Below are 20,834 nucleotides of genomic sequence, written 5' to 3'. Positions count from 1 at the left end.
AACCCCAAAATCTAACATTGATGCTATAACTCTGGAAGGAAGCGAGCCACTTAATGAGATAATCCCTCAACCCGCCCTTTCGAAGGAGGAATCTATTGATGGGGGTGAGGATTTCATTGAAGATAGGAGGGAGGATGACCTTGAGGTAGATAGTCACCATGAGCTTCCAAAAGGTTTAAGTGATGAAGAAGATGAAAGTGACCCACTAAGTCTCCCCAACCAAGAGGATAGGCTACCCCACCAAGAAGCAAGGGAAGATTTGAAACCACTGCCACCTCATGTCAAATATGCGTTCCTTGATGAGGAACATAAATTTCCGGTGATAGTGACAACCGACCTCTCCGATCAAGAAGAGCAACAACTCCTTGATGTTATCCGGAAGTATAAGAAGGCAATTGGATGGAGCCTAAGTGACATTGTGGGAATAAGTCCTCAAGTGTGCCTTGATGAGCGGATAATTTATACGCTTTTTGGCATTGTTTTTAGGTAGTTTTTAATATATTTTAGTCACTTTTTATTATATTTTTATTAGTTTTTAAATAAAAATTATATTTCTGAACTTTACTATGAGTTTGTGTATTTTTCTGTGATTTCAGGTATTTTTTGGCTGAAATTGAGGGACCTGAGCAAAAATCTAATTCAGAGGCTGAAAAAAGACTGCAGATGCTGTTGGATTCTGACCTCCCTGCACTCAAGTGGATTTTCTGGAGCTACAAAAGCCCAATTGGCGCGCTCTTAATTGCGTTGGAAAGTAGACATCCTGAGCTTTCCAGCAATATATAATAGTCCATACTTTGCTCGAGATTTGATGGCCCAAACCGGCGTTCCAAGTCAGCATAGAAATTCTGGCGTCAAAACGCCAGAACTGGCATAAAAGCTGGAGTTAAATGCCCAAAATGGCATAAAAACTGGCGTTTAACTCCAAAAAAGTCTCTACATGTGAAAGCTTTAATGCTCAGCCCAAGCACACACCAAGTGGGCCCGGAAGTGGATTTCTGTATCATTTACTTATTTCTGTAACCCTAGGCTACTAGTTTTCTATAAATAGGACCTTTTTCTATTGTATTTTCATCTTGGTTCTTCTGGTTCCCTCTCTGGGGCCGAAGCCAATGATCACTGATAAGCGGATAACTTATACGCTTTTTGGCATTATTTTTACATAGTTTTCAGTATGATTTAGTTAGTTTTTAATATATTTTTATTAGTTTTTAAATAAAAATCACATTTCTAGAGTTTACTATGAGTTTGTGTGTTTTTCTGTGATTTCAGGTAATTTCTGGCTAAAATTGAGGGACTTGAGCAAAAATTAGATTCAGAGGCTGAAGAAGGACTGTAGATGCTGTTGGATTCTGACCTCCCTGCACTCAAAGTGGATTTTCTGGAGCTACAGAAGTTCAAATGGCACGCTCTCAATTGGGTTAGAAAGTAGACATCCAGGGCTTTCCAGAAATATATAATAGTTCATACTTTTCTCGGGTTTAGATGATGCAAACTAGCGTTCAACGCCAACCTTCTGCTCTATTCTGGAGTTAAACGCCAGAAACAGGTTGCAAAGCAGAGTTAAACGCCAGAAACAGGTTACAAACTGACATTTAACTCCAAGAAAGACCTCTACATGTGAAAGCTTCAACGCTCAGCCCAAGAACACACCAAGTGGGTCCGGAAGTGGATTTCTACATCATTTACTCATTTCTGTAACCCTAGTAACTAGTTTAGTATAAATAGGACTTTTTACTATTGCATTTACATCTTTGGAACATCTTTGGAACATCTTTGGATTATTTTTCGATCCTTGGATCACGTTTTGGAGGCTGGCCATTCGGCCATGCCTGGACCTCATCACTTATATATTTTCAACGGTAGAGTTTCTACACACCATAGATTAAGGTGTGGAGCTCTACTGTTCCTCATGAATTAATGCAAAGTACTATTGTTTTTCTATTCAATTCGAGCCTATTTCTTCTCTAAGATATTCATTCGCACACAAGAATATGATGAATGTGATGATTATGTGACGCTCATCACCATTCTCACCTATGAACACGTGCCTGACAAACACTTCTGTTCTACATGCAAACAAGCTTGAATGCATATCTCCTAGTCTCCTGATCGCGAGATCAGAGTCTTTGTGGTATAGGCTAGAATTATTGGCGGCCATTCTTGAGATCTAGAAAGTCTAAACCTTGTCTGTGGTATTCCGAGTAGGATCTGGGAAGGGATGGATGTGACGAGCTTCAAACTCGCGAGTGCTGGGCATAGTGACAGACACAAAAGGATTACTGAATTCTATTCTAGTATGATCGAGGACCGACAGATGAATAGCCGTGTGGTGACAGCGCATTTTGGACCATTTTCACTGAGAGGACGGGAAGTAGCCATTGACAACGGTGATGCCCTACATAAAGCTTGCCATGGAAAGGAGTAGGAAGGATTGGATGAAAGCAGTAGGAAAGCAGAGATTCAGAAGGAACTAAGCATCTCCATATGCTTATCTGAAATTCTCACCAATGAATTACATAAGTATTTCTATCCTATTTTATATTTTAATTATATTTTAATTACCAATTCACCATAACCAATTGAATCCGCCTGACTGAGATTTACAAGGTGACCATAGCTTACTTCAAGCCGACAATCTCCGTGGGATCGACCCTTACTGACGTAAGGTTTATTACTTGGACGACCCAGTGCACTTTCTGGTTAGTTGTGCAAAGTTGTGATAAAGAACTAAGATTATGAACGTGCGTATAAAGTTTTTAACGCCGTTACCAAGGAATGAACGATCACGATTTCCCACACCAAGTTTTTGGCGCTGTTGCCAGGGATTGTTCGAGTTTGGACAACTGACGGTTCATCTTGTTGCTCAGATTAGGTAATTTTATTTTAATTTTAAGCTTTTTATTTCTTATTTTCAAAAAATACAAAAACAAAATTTTTCTTCTTTTTCGTTTTTCCCAAAATAATTTTCGAAAAATACCAAAAAAAAAAAAATTAATAAAATCATAAAAACTAAAAATTTTGATGTTTCTTGTTTGAGTATAGTGTCAATTCTTAAGTTTGGTGTCAATTGCATGCCTTTAATTTTTCTTTAAAATTTCGAAAACTCATGCATGTGTTCTTGATGAGCGGATAATTTATACGCTTTTTGGCATTGTTTTTAGTATGTTTTTAGTATATTTTAGTTTATTTTTATTATGTTTTTATTAGTTTTTAAATAAAAATCACATTTCTGGACTTTATTATGAGTTTGTGTATTTTTCTGTGATTTCAGGTATTTTCTGGTTGAAATTGAGGGACCTGAGCAAAAATCTGATTCAGAGGCTGAAAAAGGACTGCAGATGCTATTGAATTTTGACCTCCCTACACTCGAAGTGGATTTTCTGTAGCTACAGAAGCCCAATTGGCGCGCTCTTAATTGCGTTAGAAAGTAGACATCCTGGGCTTTCCAGAAATATATAATAATCCATACTTTTCCTGAGATTTAATGGCCCAAACCGGCGTTACAACTCAGCATAGAAATTCTGGCGTCAAAACGCCAGAACTGGCATGAAAGCTAGAGTTAAACGCCCAAACTGACACAAAAGCTGGCGTTTAACTCCAAGAAAGGTCTCTACACATGAAAGCTTCAATGCTAAGCCCAAGCACACACCAAGTAGGTCCCGGAAGTGGATTTCTACACTAACTATTCTAGCTTACTCATTTTCTATAACCCTAAGTCACTAGTTTATTATAAAAACTACTTTTAGTGATTCATTTGGTACCTCATGACACACTACACGTTTCATATTGTATCTTCTACGGCATGAGTCTCTAAACCCCATGGTTGGGGGTGAGGAGCTCTGCTGTTTTTTGATGAATTAATACAATTGCTACTGTTTTCCATTCAATCACGCTTGTTTCTATTCTAAGATATTCGCTCGCACTTCAACTTGATGAATATGATGATCCGTGACACTCATCACCGTTCTCAACCTATGAACGCGTGCCTGACAACCACCTCCGTTCTACCTTAGACTGAGTGCTTTTCTCTTAGCCTCCTGATTCAGATCAGAGTCTTCGTGGTATAAGCTAGAATTATTGGCAGCCATTCTTGAGATCCGGAAAGTCTAAACCTTATCTGTGGTATTCCGAGTAGGATCTGGGAAGAGATGATTGTGACGAGCTTCAAACTCGCAAGTGCTGGGTGTAGTGACAGACGCAAAAGGATCAATGGATCCTATTCCAGCATGAGTGAGAACCGACAGATGATTAGCCATGCGGTGACAGCGCATTTGGACCATTTTCACTGAGAGGACGGATGGTAGCCATTGATAATGGTGATCTACCAACATACAGCTTGCCATGGAAGGAGCCTTGCGTGCGTGAAGAAGAAGACAGTAGGAAAGCAGAGATTCAGAAGACAGAGCATCTCCAAAACCTCAACCTGTTCTCCATTACTGCATAACAAGTATTTATTTCATGTTCTTTTACTTTTTACAATTAAATCTAAGAATTATTGATATCCTGACTAAGAGTTATAAGATAACCATAGCTTGCTTCAAGCCGACAATCTCCATGGGATCGACCCTTACTCACGTAAGGTATTACTTGGATGACCCAGTGCACTTGCTGGTTAGTTGTGGGAAATTGCAAAAGTGTGATTGTGATTTCGTGCACCAAGTTTTTGGTGCCGTTGCCGGGGATTGTTCGAGTTTGGACAACTGACGGTTTATCTTGTTGCTTAGATTAGGAATAATTTGTTTTTGTTGGTTTAGAGTCACTAAATTTGAGTATTTTATTTGAGTTAGTTTCATATTTTAAGTTTGGTGTCAATTGCATGCTTTTATTTTCTTTTAATTTTTCGAATTTGCATGTTCTTAGTTCTTTCTTGATCTTTAAAAATTCTAAGTTTGGTGTCTTCTTTGTGTTTTCCTTTAAATTTTCGAAAATTTGTGTTTGATTTTCTAAAAATTTTAAGTTTGGTGTCCCTTGTGCTTTTATTTACTTAAAAATTTTTCAAAAATTTGTTCTTGGTGTTCATCTTGATCTTCAAAGTGTTCTTGGTGTTCATCTTGACATTCAAAGTTTTTTTGTTTGTTCTCTTTGTTTTGATCTAAAATTTCTAAGTTTAGTGTCATTTTGTTGTTTTTCTCTTTCCTCATTAAAATTCAAAAATTAAAAAATATCTTTTCCTTATTTTACTCATAAATTTCGAAAGTTTGCATTAAATTAGTCAAAGATTTTCAAAATCATATATTTTTTTAGTCAAGTCAAAATTCTAATTTCAAAAATTGATCTTTTCAAATCTTTTTCAAAAATCAAACTTTTTAATTTCTTCAATCATATCTTTTCAATCATATCTTTTTTTTTATAAATTACAATCATATCTTTTCAATCATATATTTTTCAAAATAATTTTCAATCATATCTTTTTGACTGCTAATTTCAAAATCTTTTTCAAAAAATTACCTAACTACTTTTCTCTTTCATATTTTGAAATTAACTAAGCATTCTTTTTCCAAAATCTTTTTAATTAATTAATTAATTAATTTAGTTTTCAATTTGCTTTTATTTCATTTTCTTCTAATTTTCGAAAATTTTATTTTATCTCCCATTTATTTTGTTTTATTTTCGGTTACTTTTAATTAAATAAAATAAAAAAAATTTTAAAATATAATTTAATTGCAATTCATATCAATTCCCTTTTCTCCATCATGGACATAAGTGGAAATGAACAGTCCAGAAGGACTCTGGGGTCATATGCTAACCCCATTACAGCTGCATATGGGTGTAGCATCTGTATACCTCCCATCAAAGCAAGCAGTTTTGAGCTAAATCCTTAGCTCATTATCATGGTGCAGCAAAATTGCCAGTATTCCGGTCTTCCACAGGAAGAACCTACTGAGTTTTTGGCACAGTTCTTACAAATTGCTGACACAGTACGTGATAAAGAAGTGGATTAGGATGTCTACAGATTATTACTGTTTCTATTTGCTGTAAAAGATCAAGCTAAGAGGTGGTTAAATAACCAACCCACAGCAAGCATAAAAACATGGAGACAGTTATCAGACAAATTTCTGAATCAATTCTACCCTCTAAAAAGGATGACACAGCTGAGGCTGGACATCCAAGGCTTTAAACAAGAGGATCATGAATCCCTTTATAATGCCTGGGAGAGGTACAGAGGGATGCTAAGGAAATGCCCCTCTGAAATATTTTCAGAGTGGGTACAGTTAGACATCTTTTACTATGGGCTTACAGAAAGAGCTCAAATGTCTCTAGACTACTCAGCTGGTGGATCTATATACATGAGAAAGATGATTGAAGAGGCTCAAGAACTCATAGATACATTTGCTAGAAATCAACATCTGTACTCAAGCAATGAGGCCTCCATAAAAGAAGAGGCTATGGCAGTAACTACTGATCCTAATCCTCAAGAACAGATTGTTGAACTTAATGAGCAATTACTCCTTATGACAAAACAATTAGCAGAATTTAAGGAGTTGCTCCAAGACACTAAAAATGCTAACAAGAATATAGAAGCACAATTGAATCAGACAAGACAGCAGCTATCTAAACAGATAACAGAAGAATTCCAAGCTGTTAAACTAAGGAGCGGGAAGATATTGAATAATTCAGCTCAAAGTAGCAGAAAACCAAGAAAGGAACAACTGACAGAGGATAACCAAACCACTGCCCAAATTCCCTCTGAGAACAGCAAGAGCCCAGAGAGGAATAATTTTGGCGTTCAAACGCCAGAAAGGGGTGAAAAGTTGGCGTTAAACGCCCAGTGGATGCCCACTTCTGGCATTCAAACGCCAGAAAAGGGAGAAAAACTGGCGTTGAACGCCCATTCCTTGCCCAGTTCTAGCATTCAAACGCCAAAAAAGGGTGGGAAGCTGGCGTTAAATGCCCATTCAGCACCCAATCCTGGCGTTCAAACGCCAATGAGGGATCAGACACCTGCAAGTGCTGATAGTAACCCCTCTAAGAAGGTTTCTCCAACCACCTCTGTAGGGAATAAACCTGCAGCAACTAAGGTTGAGGAATATAAAGCCAAGATGCCTTATTCTCAGAAACTCCGCCAAGCGGAGCAGGATAAAAATCTGCCCGCTTTGCAGACTATCTCAGGACTCTTGAGATAAAGATCCCATTTGCAGAGGCACTTGAGCAAATACCCTCTTATGCTAAGTTCATGAAAGAGATCTTAAGTCATAAGAAGGATTGGAGAGAAACTGAAAAGGTATTTCTCACTGAAGAATACAGTGCAGTCATTCTGAAAAGCTTACCAGAGAAGCTTAAAGATCCAGGAAGCTTTATGATACCGTGCACATTAGAAGGTACTTGTACCAAGACAGCTCTATGTGACCTTGGAGCAAGTATCAATCTAATACCTGTATTTACTATCAGAAAGCTTGGCTTGACCGAAGAAGTCAAACCAACCCGGATATGTCTTCAACTTGCTGATGGCTCCATTAAATACCCATCAGGCATCATTGAGGACATGATTGTCAAGGTTGGGCCATTTGCCTTTCCCACTGACTTTGTAGTGTTGGAAATGGAGGAGCACAAGAGTGAAACTCTAATTTTAGGAAGATCTTTCCTAGCAACTGGACGAACTCTCATTGATGTCCAAAAAGGGGAAGTGACCCTGAGAGTCAATGAGGATGAGTTCAAGTTAAATGTTGTCAAAGCTATGCAGCATCCAGATAAATCAAATGATTGCATGAGCGTTAATATTATTGACTCCTTGGTGAAAGAGATCAATATGACTGAGAGTCTTGAATCAGAGCTAGAGGACATCTTTAAAGCTGTTCAGCCTGATCTGGAGGAACCAGAGGAAATAAAAGAACCTCTGAAAATTCCTCAGGAAGAGGATAAGCCTCCTAAACCCGAGCTCAAACCACTACCACCATCCTTGAAATATGCATTTCTGGGAGAAAGTGACACTTTTTCGATGATCATAAGCTCCGCTTTAAATCCACAGGAAGAGAAAGCACTAATTCAGGTGCTGAGGACACACAAGACAAGTCTTGGGTGGTCCATAAGTGATCTTAAGGGCATTAGCCCAGCAAGATGCATGCACAAGGTCCAATTGGAGGATGATGCTAAGCCAGTGGTTCAACCACAGAGGCGGCTAAATCCAGCCATGAAGGAGGTGGTGCAGAAAGAGGTCACTAAGTTACTAGAGGCTGGGATTATTTATCCTATTTCTGATAGCCCCTGGGTGAGCCCTATCCATGTTGTCCCTAAGAAGGGAGGCATGACAGTGGTTCATAATGAAAAGAATGAACTGGTTCCTACAAGAACAGTTACAGGATGGCGTATGTGTATTGACTACAGAAGGCTCAATACAGCCACCAGAAAGGATCATTTTCCTTTACCATTCATAGATCAGATGCTAGAGAGACTAGAAGGTCATGATTATTACTGCTTTTTGGATGGCTATTCAGGTTACAACCAAATTGCAGTGGATCTTCAAGACCAAGAGAAAACAGCATTCACATGTGCATCTGGAGTATTCGCATACAGAAGGATGCCTTTTGGTCTGTGCAATGCACCGGCAACCTTTCAGAGATGTATGCTCTCTATTTTCTCTGATATGGTGGAAAAATTTCTAGAAGTCTTCATGGATGACTTCTCAGTATTTGGAGACTCATTCAGCTCCTGTCTTGATTATCTAGGACTTGTTCTGAAAATGTGCCAAGAGACTAACCTGGTTTTAAACTGGGAAAAATGTCACTTTATGGTGACTGAAGGAATTGTCCTTGGGCATAAAATTTCGAACAAAAGAATAGAGGTGGATCAAGCTAAGGTAGAGGTAATTGAAAAATTACCACCACCTGCTAATGTAAAGGTAATCAGAAGCTTTCTGGGACATGCAAGATTCTACAGGAGGTTTATAAAGGATTTTTAAAAAATTGCAAAACCTCTGAGCAATCTGCTAGCTACTGATATGCCATTTGTGTTTGACACAGAGTGTCTGCAAGCGTTTGAAACCCTGAAAGCTAAGCTGGTCACAGCACCAGTCATCTCTGCACCAGACTGGACATTACCATTCGAACTAACGTGTGATGCCAGTGACCATGCTATTGGTGCAGTATTGGGACAGAGGCATAACAAGCTTCTGCACGTCATTTACTATGCTCGCCGTGTTTTAAATGATGCACAGAAGAATTACACAACCACAGAAAAAGAGTTACTTGCAGTGGTTTATGCCATTGACAAGTTTAGATCCTATTTAGTAGGTTCAAAAGTGATTGTGTATACTGACCATGCTGCTCTTAAATACCTACTCACAAAGCAGGATTCAAAACCCAAGCTCATAAGATGGGTGTTGCTTTTGCAAGAGTTTGATATAGAAATAAGAGACAGAAAAGGGATAGAGAACAAGGTAGCTGATCACCTGTCCTGGATAGAACCAGTAGCAGGGGCGTCCCTCCCTCCTACTGAGATCTCTGAAACCTTTCCGGATGAACAACTTTTCGCCATTCAGGAAGCACCATGGTTTGCAGACATTGTGAATTATAAAGCTGTGAGGTTCATACCCAAAGAGTACAGCAGGGTGCAGACGAAAAAACTAATTTCAGATGCAAAGTACTACTTATGGGATGAACCATATCTCTTTAAGAGATGTGCAGACGGAATGATCCACAGATGCGTACCCAGAGAAGAGGCACAGAAGATCCTATGGCATTGCCATGGATCACAGTATGGAGGACATTTCGGAGGTGAGTGAACAGCCACTAAGGTCCTCCAATGTGGCTTCTACTGGCCTACTCTCTATAGAGATACCCGAGAGTTTGTGCGTAACTGTGACAGTTGCCAAAGAGCTGGTAACTTACCTCATGGTTATGCCATGCCTTAACAAGGGATCTTAGAGATTGAGTTGTTTGATGTATGGGGTATTGACTTCATGGGTCCCTTCCCACCATCATACTCAAACACGTACATTCTGGTGGTAGTAGACTACGTATCTAAGTGGGTAGAAGCAATTGCCACACCCACTAATGATACTAAGACAGTGCTGAAGTTCCTTCAGAAACATATCTTCAGCAGATTTGGCGTCCCCAGAGTACTAATCAGTGACGGGGGCACTCATTTCTGCAACAAACAACTATACTCTGCTATGGTCCGATATGGAATTAGCCACAAAGTAGCAACTCCATATCACCCACAGACAAATGGGCAGGCTGAAGTCTCTAATAGAGAACTAAAAAGAATCCTGGAACGGACTGTAATTGCCCGTAGAAAGGATTGGACAAAAAGCTTGGATGATGCTCTGTGGGCATACAGAACAGCATTCAAGACTCCTATAGGAACCTCTCCATACCAGCTTGTGTATGGCAAGGCCTGTCATTTGCCCGTGGAACTGGAACATAAGGCCTACTGGGCAACCAGATTCCTAAACCTGGATGCTAAGTTAGTTGGAGAGAAAAGATTGCTCCAGCTGAATGAGTTAGAGGAATTCAGACTTAATGCTTTTGAAAATGCTAAAATTTATAAGGAGAAAGCAAAAAAGTGGCATGAAAAGAAACTGTCATCTAGAGTTTTTGAACTAGGACAGAAGGTTTTGCTCTTCAACTCTAGGCTCAGACTATTCCCCGGAAAATTGAAATCCTGGTGGAGGGGACCATATGTGATCACAAGTGTGTCACCATATGGATATGTTGAGCTTCAGGATTTTGAATATGATAAAAAGTTTATTGTTAATGGACAGAGAATTAAACATTAACTTGAAAGCAATTTTGAGCAAGAATGCTCAAAACCGAGGCTTGAATAAAGCTCAGTCAAGGTCTAGCTAAAGACAATAAAGAAGTGCTTGCTGGGAGGCAACCCAGCCATTCGCAAGTTATTTGTTTTAAGTAATACTTGTAGAAGTTTGATATAAATTTTCTTCAAATATTAATCATCAAAATTGAAGGAATTCATAGAGTTACAGAAGGATTCAGCAAAAAAAAGCAGAGAAAAGGAGCTCACTGGCAAGAAAATGCCAGTAAAGAGCATTTTGGGCGTTAAACGCCAGAATGGGTACCATTCTGGGCGTTTAACGCCAGTAAAGGTACCATTTTGGGCGTTAAACGCCAGAATGGGTACCATTCTAGTTGTTTAACGCCAGAATTGCAGCATCCTGGGCATTCAGAAAAATGCCCAGTAGCAAAGGATTTCTGGCGTTTAACGCCAGCCAGGGTACCTGGCTGGGCGTTAAACTCCCACAATGGCCAACTTATGGGCGTTAAACGCCAGAATGGATACCATTCTGGGCGTTTAACGCCAGAAAGACAGGGGGAGAGGATTTTGTTTTCCACTTCAAAATTTTTCAAATTTTTATGTTTTGACTCATAATTTTCTGCATAAACATGTTTCAAATTTGCATCATTCATCCTCAATTTTTCAAAAATTCAACAATTTTCTAAATCTCTTTTCAAATTTCTTTCAAATCCTTCCCAAATCTTCTTCAAAAACTCAAGTATCTTTTCAATTTCTTTCCAAATCTTTTCAAACTAATCATATCATCTCTTATTTCTTAGATGCATAAACAAATTTTCAGATTTAACTGCTTTATATCTTTTTCAATTAAAAATCTCATCTTTTTCATATCATGATTTTATTTTCTTCCACCAATCATATCTTTATGTCATATCTCTTTCAAAATTTTTGAAATCCCTCCCCTCCTCTTATAAATACACGTCCGGCTATCCCCTCCTCTCCACCATTCGAATTTGCCTCTCCTTCTCACTCTTCCCTTTCCTTTCTTTTGCTTGAGGGCAAGCAAACCTCTAAGTTTGGTGTGTTTTTCCGTGATCACTGAGCTAAGACTCATCAAGATCATGGCTCCTAAGGGAAAACAAACCAATTCAAGAGGCAAGAAAGAGAATACTCCAAAGAGTCTTTGGAATCAAGAGAGGTTCTTCACCAAAGAACATGCATACCATTACCATAAAATAATGGGTCTAAGATCAGTGATCTCGAAAGTTAAATTCAATTTGAAAGAAGATGAATATCCGGAGATCCAAGAGCAAATTCGAAACAAAGGTTGGAAAATTCTAGCTAATCCTGAAACAAGGGTTGGAAGAAACATGGTTCAAGAGTTCTATTCAAATCTGTGGCTAACAGATAAGCAGAGAATAACTGGAACCGCCTTTCATACCTACAAAACCATGGTCAGAGGAAGGATTATTTACTTCTATCTGGACAAAATAAGAGAGGTCTTCAAATTGCCTCAACTACAAGATGATCTAGAATCCTTTAATAGGAGAATGGTGAGAGAAGATAAGGGGTTGGATCAAGTTCTAAAGGACATATGCCTCCCTGGAACTAAGTGGATAACTAATTCAAAAGGTGTCCCAAACCAACTCAAGAGAGGAGATCTCAAACCAGTTGCAAGAGACTGGTTGGACTTCATTGGGCGTTCCATACTGCCCACTAGCAACCGCTCTAAGGTCACTGTCAAAAGAGCGGTAATGATTCATTGTATTATGCTGGGAAACAAAGTGGAGATTCATCATCTGATTTCTTGTGAGATTTACACAATTGCAAACAAGAACTCCACTGAAGTCAAACTGTCATACCCAAGCTTAATTTCTCTGCTATGTAAAAATGCTGGGGTGAGGATGGGAGTAGATAAATTCATCCCAATCGAATATCCAATCACCAAGAAGTCAATGGAAGGACAACAAGTGCAAGACAACTCCATCAAGAGGAGGGCGCAGGAGTTCCTCCTAGAAATTCTTGAAATTGACTACAGGACCCGCCTAGAAGCATCTATCACCAAGCTGCAAGAAGCTGTGGATCAACTTAAGGAAGAATAGCAGAATCAAAACTGCATGCTCTGTAAGCTGCTGAAGGAACAAGAGAAGCAGGGGCGTGAGCTACAGGAGCTGAAGCGCCAGAAGCTCTACCTTGAAGGACCAAACACCCCACAGACTGAAGGAACATCCACTGCTCAAAATCAAGATTGTTGAGTCCTAACTCTGTGATAACCTTTATTATTAGGAATCTATTTTAAGAGTCATTTATTTTTCTGTTTTTAATTTTTTGTCTTCTATTATTATTGGTTTGCTCTTATATTTATTTTTGAGTCTTATTTTCATTCCATGATTAATAAAATTTAAAGTTTATGTCTTAAAGTTATGAATGTCCTATGAATCCATCACCTTTCTTAAATGAAAAAAAAAGTTTTTAATTGCAAAAAGAAAAAGAAGTGCATGAATTTCGAATTTTAAAACAGATTAATTATTTTGATGTGGTGGCAATACTTTTTGTTTTTCTGAATGAATGCTTGAACAGTGCATATTTTTGATATTGTTGTTTATGAATGTTAAAAATATTGACTCTTGAAAGAATAATGGAAAAGGAGAAATGTTATTGATGATCTGAAAAATCATAAAAATGATTCTGGAAGCAAGAAAAAGAAGCAACAAAAAGGAGAAAGAAAGAAAAAGAAAAAGAAAGCAGAAAAAGCCAATAGCCCTTTAAACCAAAAGGCAAGGGTGAAATAAAAAAGGGATCCAAGGCTTTGAGCATCAGTGGATAGGAGGGCCCACAGGAATAAAATCCTGGCCTAAGCGGCTGAACCAAGCTGTCCCTAACCATGTGCTTGTGGCGTGAAGGTGTCAAGTGAAAGCTTGAGGCTGAGCGGTTAAAGTCGTGGTCCAAAGCAAAAACGAGTGTGCTTAAGAGCTTTGGACACCTCTAATTGGGGACTCTAGCAAAGCTGAGTCACAATCTGAAAAGGTTCACCCAGTTATGTGTTTGTGGCATTTATGTATCCGGTGGTAATATTAGAAAACAAAATGCTTAGGGTCACGGCCAAGACTCATAAAGTAGCTGTGTTCAAGAATCAACATACTGAACTAGGAGAATCAATAACACTATCTGAATTCTAAGTTCCTATAGATGCCAATCATTCTGAACTTCAAAGGATAAAGTGAGATGCCAAAACTGTTCAGAAGCAAAAAGCTAATAGCCCCGCTCATCTAATTAAGACTGATCTTCATAGATGTTTTTGGAATTCATTGTATATTCTATTATTTTCATCCTATTTGATTTTCAGTTGCTTGGGGACAAGCAACAATTTAAGTTTGGTGTTGTGATGAGCGGATAATTTATACGCTTTTTGGTATTGTTTTTAGTATGTTTTTAGTATGTTTTAGTTAGTTTTTATTATGTTTTTATTAGTTTTTAAATAAAAATCACATTTCTGGACTTTACTATGAGTTTGTGTGTTTTTCTATGATTTCAGGTATTTTCTGGCTGAAATTGAGGGACCTGAGCAAAAATCTGATTTAGAGGCTGAAAAAGGACTACAGATGCTGTTGGATTCTGACTTCTCTGCACTCGAAGTAAATTTTCTGGAGCTACAGAAACCCAATTGGCGCGCTCTCAATTGCGTAGGAAAGTAGACATCCTGGGCTTTCCAGAAATATATAATAGTCCATACTTTACCCGAGATTTGATGGCCCAAACCGGCGTTACAACTCAGCATAGAAATTCTGGCGTCAAAACGCCAGAACTGGCATGAAAGCTGAAGTTAAACGCCCAAAATGGCACAAAAGCTGGCGTTTAACTCCAAGAAAGGTCTCTACACGTGAAAGCTTCAATGCTCAGCCCAAACACACACCAAGTGGGCCTCGGAAGTGGATTTCTACACTAACTATTCTAGCTTACTCATTTTCTGTAACCCTAGGTCACTAGTTTATTATAAAAACTACTTTTAGTGATTCATTTGGTACCTCATGACACACTACACGTTTTATATTGTATCTTCTACGGCATGAGTCTCTAAACCCCATGGTTGGGGGTGAGGAGCTCTGCTGTGTTTTGATGAATTAATGCAATTACTACTGTTTTCCATTCAATCACGCTTGTTTCTATTCTAAGATATTCACTCGCACTTCAACTTAATGAATATGATGATCCGTGACACTCATCACCATTCTCAACCTATGAACGTGTGCCTGACAACCACCTCCATTCTACCTTAGACTGAGTGCTTATTTCTTAGCCTCCTGATTCAGATCAGAGTCTTCGTGGTATAAGCTAGAATTATTGGCAGCCATTCTTGAGATCCGGAAAGTCTAAACCTTGTCTGTGGTATTCCGAGTAGAATCTGGGAAGGGATGACTGTGACGAGCTTCAAATTCGCAAGTGCTGGGCGTAGTGACAGACGCAAAAGGATCAATGGATCCTATTCCAGCATGAGTGAGAACCGACAGATGATTAGCCGTGCAGTGACAGCGCATTTGGACCATTTTCACTGAGAGGACGGATGGTGGCCATTGACAATGGTGATCCACCAACATACAGCTTGCCATGGAAGGAGCCTTGTGTGCGTGAAGAAGAAGACAGTAGGAAATTTATTTCATGTTCTTTTACTTTTTACAATTAAATATGAGAATTATAAATATCCTGACTAAGAGTTACAAGATAACCATAGCTTGCTTCAAGCCGACAATCTCCGTGGGATCGACCCTTACTCATGTAAGGTATTACTTGGACGACCCAGTGCACTTGCTGGTTAGTTGTGCGGAATTGCAAAAGTGTGATTGTGATTTCGTGCACCAGTTCTTCATGATCTTCAGGTTGTTCTTGATGATTTTCTATGTTTGATCTTTAATTTTTCTTGTTTTGCATCTTTTCTTATTTTTCATATGCATTTTCAATTTGTTAGTGTCTCAATATTAAAAATTTTTAAGCTTGGTGTCTTGCATGTTTTTCTTTTCTTAAAAATTTTCAAAAATAAGTTTTTGGTGTTCATCTTGACATTCAAAGTGTTCTTGGTGTTCATCTTGACATTCATAGTGTTCTTGCATGCATCATTTATTTTGATCCAAAATTTTCATGCATTGAGTCTTTTTGATATTTTTCTCTCTCATCATTAAAATTCAAAAATAAAAAAAAATCTTTTCCTTATTTCACTCATAATTTTTGAAAATTTGATTTGATAAAAAATTTTTTAAATTTAATTGTTTCTTATGAGTCAAGTCAAATTTTCAATTTAAAAATTCTATCTTTTGCAAATCTTTTTCAAAAATAAAATCTTTTTCATTTATTTTTACATATTTTCGAATTTTTTTTTAAAAAAATTGAATTTCAAAATCTTTTTCTTATTTTTATCTCATATTATCAGGAATTAATACTAACTTTTAATATTTTGATTCAAAAATCTCAAGTTGTTACTTGCCTATTAAGAAAGGTTCAATTTTTAAAATTTAAAATCATATCTTTTTGTTTCTTGTTAGTCAAGTAATCAACTTTAATTTTAAAAATCAAATATTTTTAAATTTCTTTTTCAAATCTTTTTCACAATAAATTTCAATCACATATTTTTCAAAATCAATTTCAAAATCTTTTCCAACTTCTTATCTTTTTCAAATTTGATTTTCAAATCTTTTTCAATTAACCACTTAACTTTTTGTTTGATTTTAAAAGTTTACTATTTCAATCATATCTTTTTCAAAACCACCTAACCACTTTTCTCTCTCCTAATTTTCGAAAATCACCTCCCTCTTTTTTTTTAAAAATCTTTTTAATTAATTAATTGTTTCTTCTAACTTTTTCGAATACTAATTAATAAATAAAATAAAAACAAAAATATTTTTCTTTTTTTCTTCTTCTAATTTTCGAATTCTTCTCCCTCTCATCTCCTTCTAATTATTTTATTTATCTACTAACACTTATCTTATTCTTAAAAATTCGAACCCTCTCCCTCTTTCTGTGTTCGAATTCTTTTTCTTCTCTTCTACTCACATAAAGGGACCTCTCTACTGTGGCAAAGAGGATCCCTATTATTTTCTGTTTCTTTCTTTTTCATATGAGCAGGAGCAAGGACAAGAACATTCTTGTTGAAGCTGATCCGGAACCTGAAAGGACTCTGAAGAGGAAGCTAAGAGAAGCTAAAACACAACACTCTGAAGAGGACTTTACTGAAATTTTCGAAAAAGAAGTAGAGATGGCCGAAAATAATAACAATGGTGGAGATGCAAGGAAGATGCTTGGTGACTTTACTACACCAAATTCCAATTTACATGGAAGAAGCATCTCAATCCCTGCCATTGGAGCAAACAATTTTGAGCTAAAGCCTCAATTAGTTTCTCTGATGCAACAGAATTAAAAGTTTCATGGACTTCCATCAGAAGATCCTTTTCAGTTCTTAACTGAATTCTTGCAGATCTGTGATACTGTTAAGACCAATGGGGTTGACTCCGAGGTCTACATGCTTATGCTTTTCCCGTTTGTTGTAAGAGATAAAGCTAGAATATGGTTGGACTTTCAACCTAAAGATAGCTTGAACTCTTGGGATAAGCTGGTCACAACTTTCATAGCCAAGTTCTTTCCTCCTCAAAAGCTTATCAAGCTTAGAGTGGATGTTCAAACCTTTAAACAGAAAGAAGGTGAATCCCTCTATGAAGCTTGGGAGAGATACAAGCAACTGACCAAAAAGTGGCCTTCTGACATGCTTTCAGAATGGACCATCTTGGATATATTCTATGATGGTCTGTCTGAATTATCAAAGATGTCATTGGACCATTCTGCAGGTGGATCCATTCACCTAAAGAAAGTGCCTGCAGAAGCACAAGGACTCATTGACATGGTTGCAAATAACCAGTTCATGTACACTTCTGAAAGGAATCCTGTGAGTAATGGGACGCCTCAAAGGAAGGGAGTTATTGAAATTGATACTCTGAATGCCATATTGGCTTAAAATAAAATATTGACTTAGCAAGTCAATATGATTTCTCAGAGTCTGAATGGATTGCAAGCTGCATCCAACAGTACTCAAGAGGCATCTTTTGAAGAAGAAGCTTATGATCCTGAGAACCCTGCAAAAGCAGAGATGAATTACATGGGTGAACCCTATGGAAACACCTATAATCCCTCATGGAGAAATCATCCAAATTTCTCATGGAAGGATCAACAAAAGCCTCAACAAGGCTTTAATAATGGTGGAAGAAACAGTTTTAGCAATAGCAAGCCTTTCCCATCATCCACTCAGCAACAGACAGAGAATTCTGAGCAGAATCTATCTAGCTTAGCAAATATAGTCTCTGATCTATCTAAGGCCACTTTAAGTTTCATGAATGAAACAAGGTCCTCTATTAGAAATTTGGAGGCACAAGTGGGCCAGCTGAGTAAAAGAGTCACTGAAACACCTCCTAGTACTCTCCCAAGCAATACAGAAGAGAATCCAAAAAGAGAGTGCAAGGCCATTACCTTACTTGTGGCCGAACCCAAAGAGGAGGAGGAGGACGTGAACCCTAGTGAGGAAGACCTCCTGGGACGTTCAGTGACCAATAAGGAGTTTCTCTTTGAGGAACCAAAGGAATCTGAGGCTCGTCTAGAGACCATAGAGATTCCATTGAACCTCCTTTTACCATTCATGAGCTCTGATGACTATTCATCTTCTGAAGAAGATGAAGACATTCCTGAAGAGCAAGTTGCTCAATATTTAGGAGCAATCATGAAGCTGAATGCCAAATTATTTGGTAATGAGACTTGGGAGGATGAACCTCCATTGCTCATCAAGGAACTAAATGCCTTGGTTCAGCAAATTCTACCTCAAAAGAAACAGGATCCTGGTAAATTCCTAATTCCCTGTAACATAGGCACCATGACCTTTGAGAAGGCTCTGTGTGACCTGGAGTTAGGAATAAATCTTATGCCACTCTCTGTAATGGAGAAACTTGGGATCTTTGAGGTACAAGCTGCCAGAATCTCTTTAGAGATGGCAGACAACTCAAGAAAACAAGCTTATGGACTAGTAGAGGATGTGCTAGTAAAGGTTGAAGGCCTTTATATCCCTGCTGATTTCATAATCCTAGACACTGGGAAGGATGAGGATGAATCCATCATCCTTGGAAGACCGTTCCTAACCACATCAAGAGCTGTGATTGATGTGGACAGAGGAGAATTGGTCCTTTAACTGAATGAGGACAACCTTGTGTTTAAAACTCAAGGATCTCTTTCTGTAACCATGGAGAGTAAGCATGAAAAGCTTCTCTCACTGCAGAGTCAACCAAAGCCCCCACAGTCAAACTCTAAGTTTGGTGTTGAACCCCCACATTCAAACTCTAAGTTTGGTGTTGGGAGGTCCCAACAATGCTCTGAACATCTGTGAGGCTCCATGAGAGCTCACTGTCAAGCTATTGACATTAAAAAAGCACTTGTTGGGAGGCAACCCAATGTTATTTAATTATATCTATTTATTTTCTATTGTTATTTTATGTTTTTTTAGGTTGATGATCATGTGTAGTCATAAAAACTACTGAAAAATCAAAAACAGAATGAAAAACAGCTTTAAAAATAGCTCACCCTGGAGGAAGAACTTACTAGCATTTAAACGCCAGTAAGAAGCATCAAACTGGCGTTTAACGCCAGAAAGAAGCATCAAGCTGGCGTTAAACGCCAGAAACAAGCACCAGATTGGCGTTTAACGCTAGAACAGAGCATGGAAGTGGCGTTAAACGCCAAAAACAGGCTACATTTGGGCGTTTAACGCCAAAAACAAGCAGCAAGCTGGCGTTTAACACCAGACATGCATGCTAAGGGCGTTTTACACACCTAATTGGAGCAGGGATGTTAAGTCCTTGACCCCACTGGATCTGTGGATCCCACAGGATCCCCTCAGGATCTGTGGACCCTACAGGATCCCACCTACCCCACCTCTTCTTCTCTCCTATTCACACCTTTTTATAACCCTCTTCCCCAAATACCCTTCACCAACACCTCAATCACTCTTCCCCCATCACCTCTTAACCACTCACATCCCTCCACTCTTCCCCATAAACCCCACCTACCTCAAAAATTTAAATTTTTTTCCCTCCCAAACCCAACCCTAATGGCCGAACCCTAAACCCCCCCACTCCTATATAAACCCCTCATTTCTTCTTCATTTTCACACAACACAACCCTTTCTTCTTCCCCTTGGCCGAATACACACCTCTCTCCCTCTCCTCCATTTCTCTTCTTCTTCTCCTTCTTTCTTTCTTCTTTTGCTCGGGGACGAGCAAACATTTTAAGTTTGGTGTGGTAAAAGCATTGCTTTTTGTTTTTTCATAACCATTAATGGCACCTAAGGCCAGAGAAACCTCAAGAAAGAGAAAAGGGAAGGCAATTGCTTCCACCTCTGAGTCATGAGAGATGGAGAGATTCATCTCAAAGGTCCATCAAGACCACTTCTATGAAGTTGTGGCCAAGAAAAAAGTGATCCCTGAGGTTCCTTTCAAGCTCAAAAAGAGCGAATATCCGGAGATCCGACAAGAGATTAGAAGAATAGGATGGGAAGTTCTCTCTAATCCTATTCAACAAGTTGGGATCTTAATGGTTTAAGAGTTCTATGCAAATGCATGGATCAGTAGAAACCATGATCAAAGTGTGAACCCGAATCCAAAGAATTGGCTTACCATGGTTCGGGGGAAATACTTAGATTTCAGTCCGAAAAATGTAAGGTTGGCGTTCAACTTGCCAATGATACAAGAAAACGCATGCCCCTACACTAGAAGGGTCAACTTTGATCAAAGGTTGGACCAAGTTCTCATGGACATATGTGTAGAAGGAGTTCAATGGAAAGTTGACTCAAGAGGCAAGCCGGTTCAATTGAGAAGACCAGACCTTAAGCCTGTAGCTAGAGGATGGTTGGAGTTTATTCAACGCTCAATTATCCCTACTAGCAACCGGTCTGAAGTTACTGTAAACCGGGCCATCATGATCCATAGTATCATGATTGGGGAGGAAGTGGAAGTTCATGAGATTATACCCCAAGAACTCTACAAGGTGGCTGACAAGTCCTCCACTTTGGCAAGGTTAGCCTTTCCTCACCTCATCTGTCACCTATGCAATTCAGCTGGGATTGA

The 20,834-nt window shown here is 38.5% G+C and overlaps 1 protein-coding gene and 1 non-coding gene across 2 annotated transcripts in view; one reads left to right on the top strand and one right to left on the bottom strand.

Moving 5' to 3' along the window:
• Positions 1–20,834, top strand: part of LOC107620518 (alcohol dehydrogenase 1-like) — a 73,128-nt gene that overhangs the window by 9,748 nt on the left and 42,546 nt on the right. The window lies entirely within an intron of this gene.
• Positions 17,336–17,443, bottom strand: LOC148579705 (small nucleolar RNA R71). The gene has a single exon (XR_015895605.1). It is a non-coding gene; the product is annotated as a small nucleolar RNA R71 (small nucleolar RNA).

The sequence above is a fragment of the Arachis ipaensis genome, chromosome B10 (genome assembly GCF_059453495.1).
Source record: "Arachis ipaensis isolate K30076 ecotype BB chromosome B10, ASM5945349v1, whole genome shotgun sequence".
Classification (NCBI taxonomy): domain Eukaryota; kingdom Viridiplantae; phylum Streptophyta; class Magnoliopsida; order Fabales; family Fabaceae; genus Arachis; species Arachis ipaensis.
Note: the sequence above shows the minus strand (reverse complement) of the source record. Positions and strands in the feature narration are given on the sequence as shown.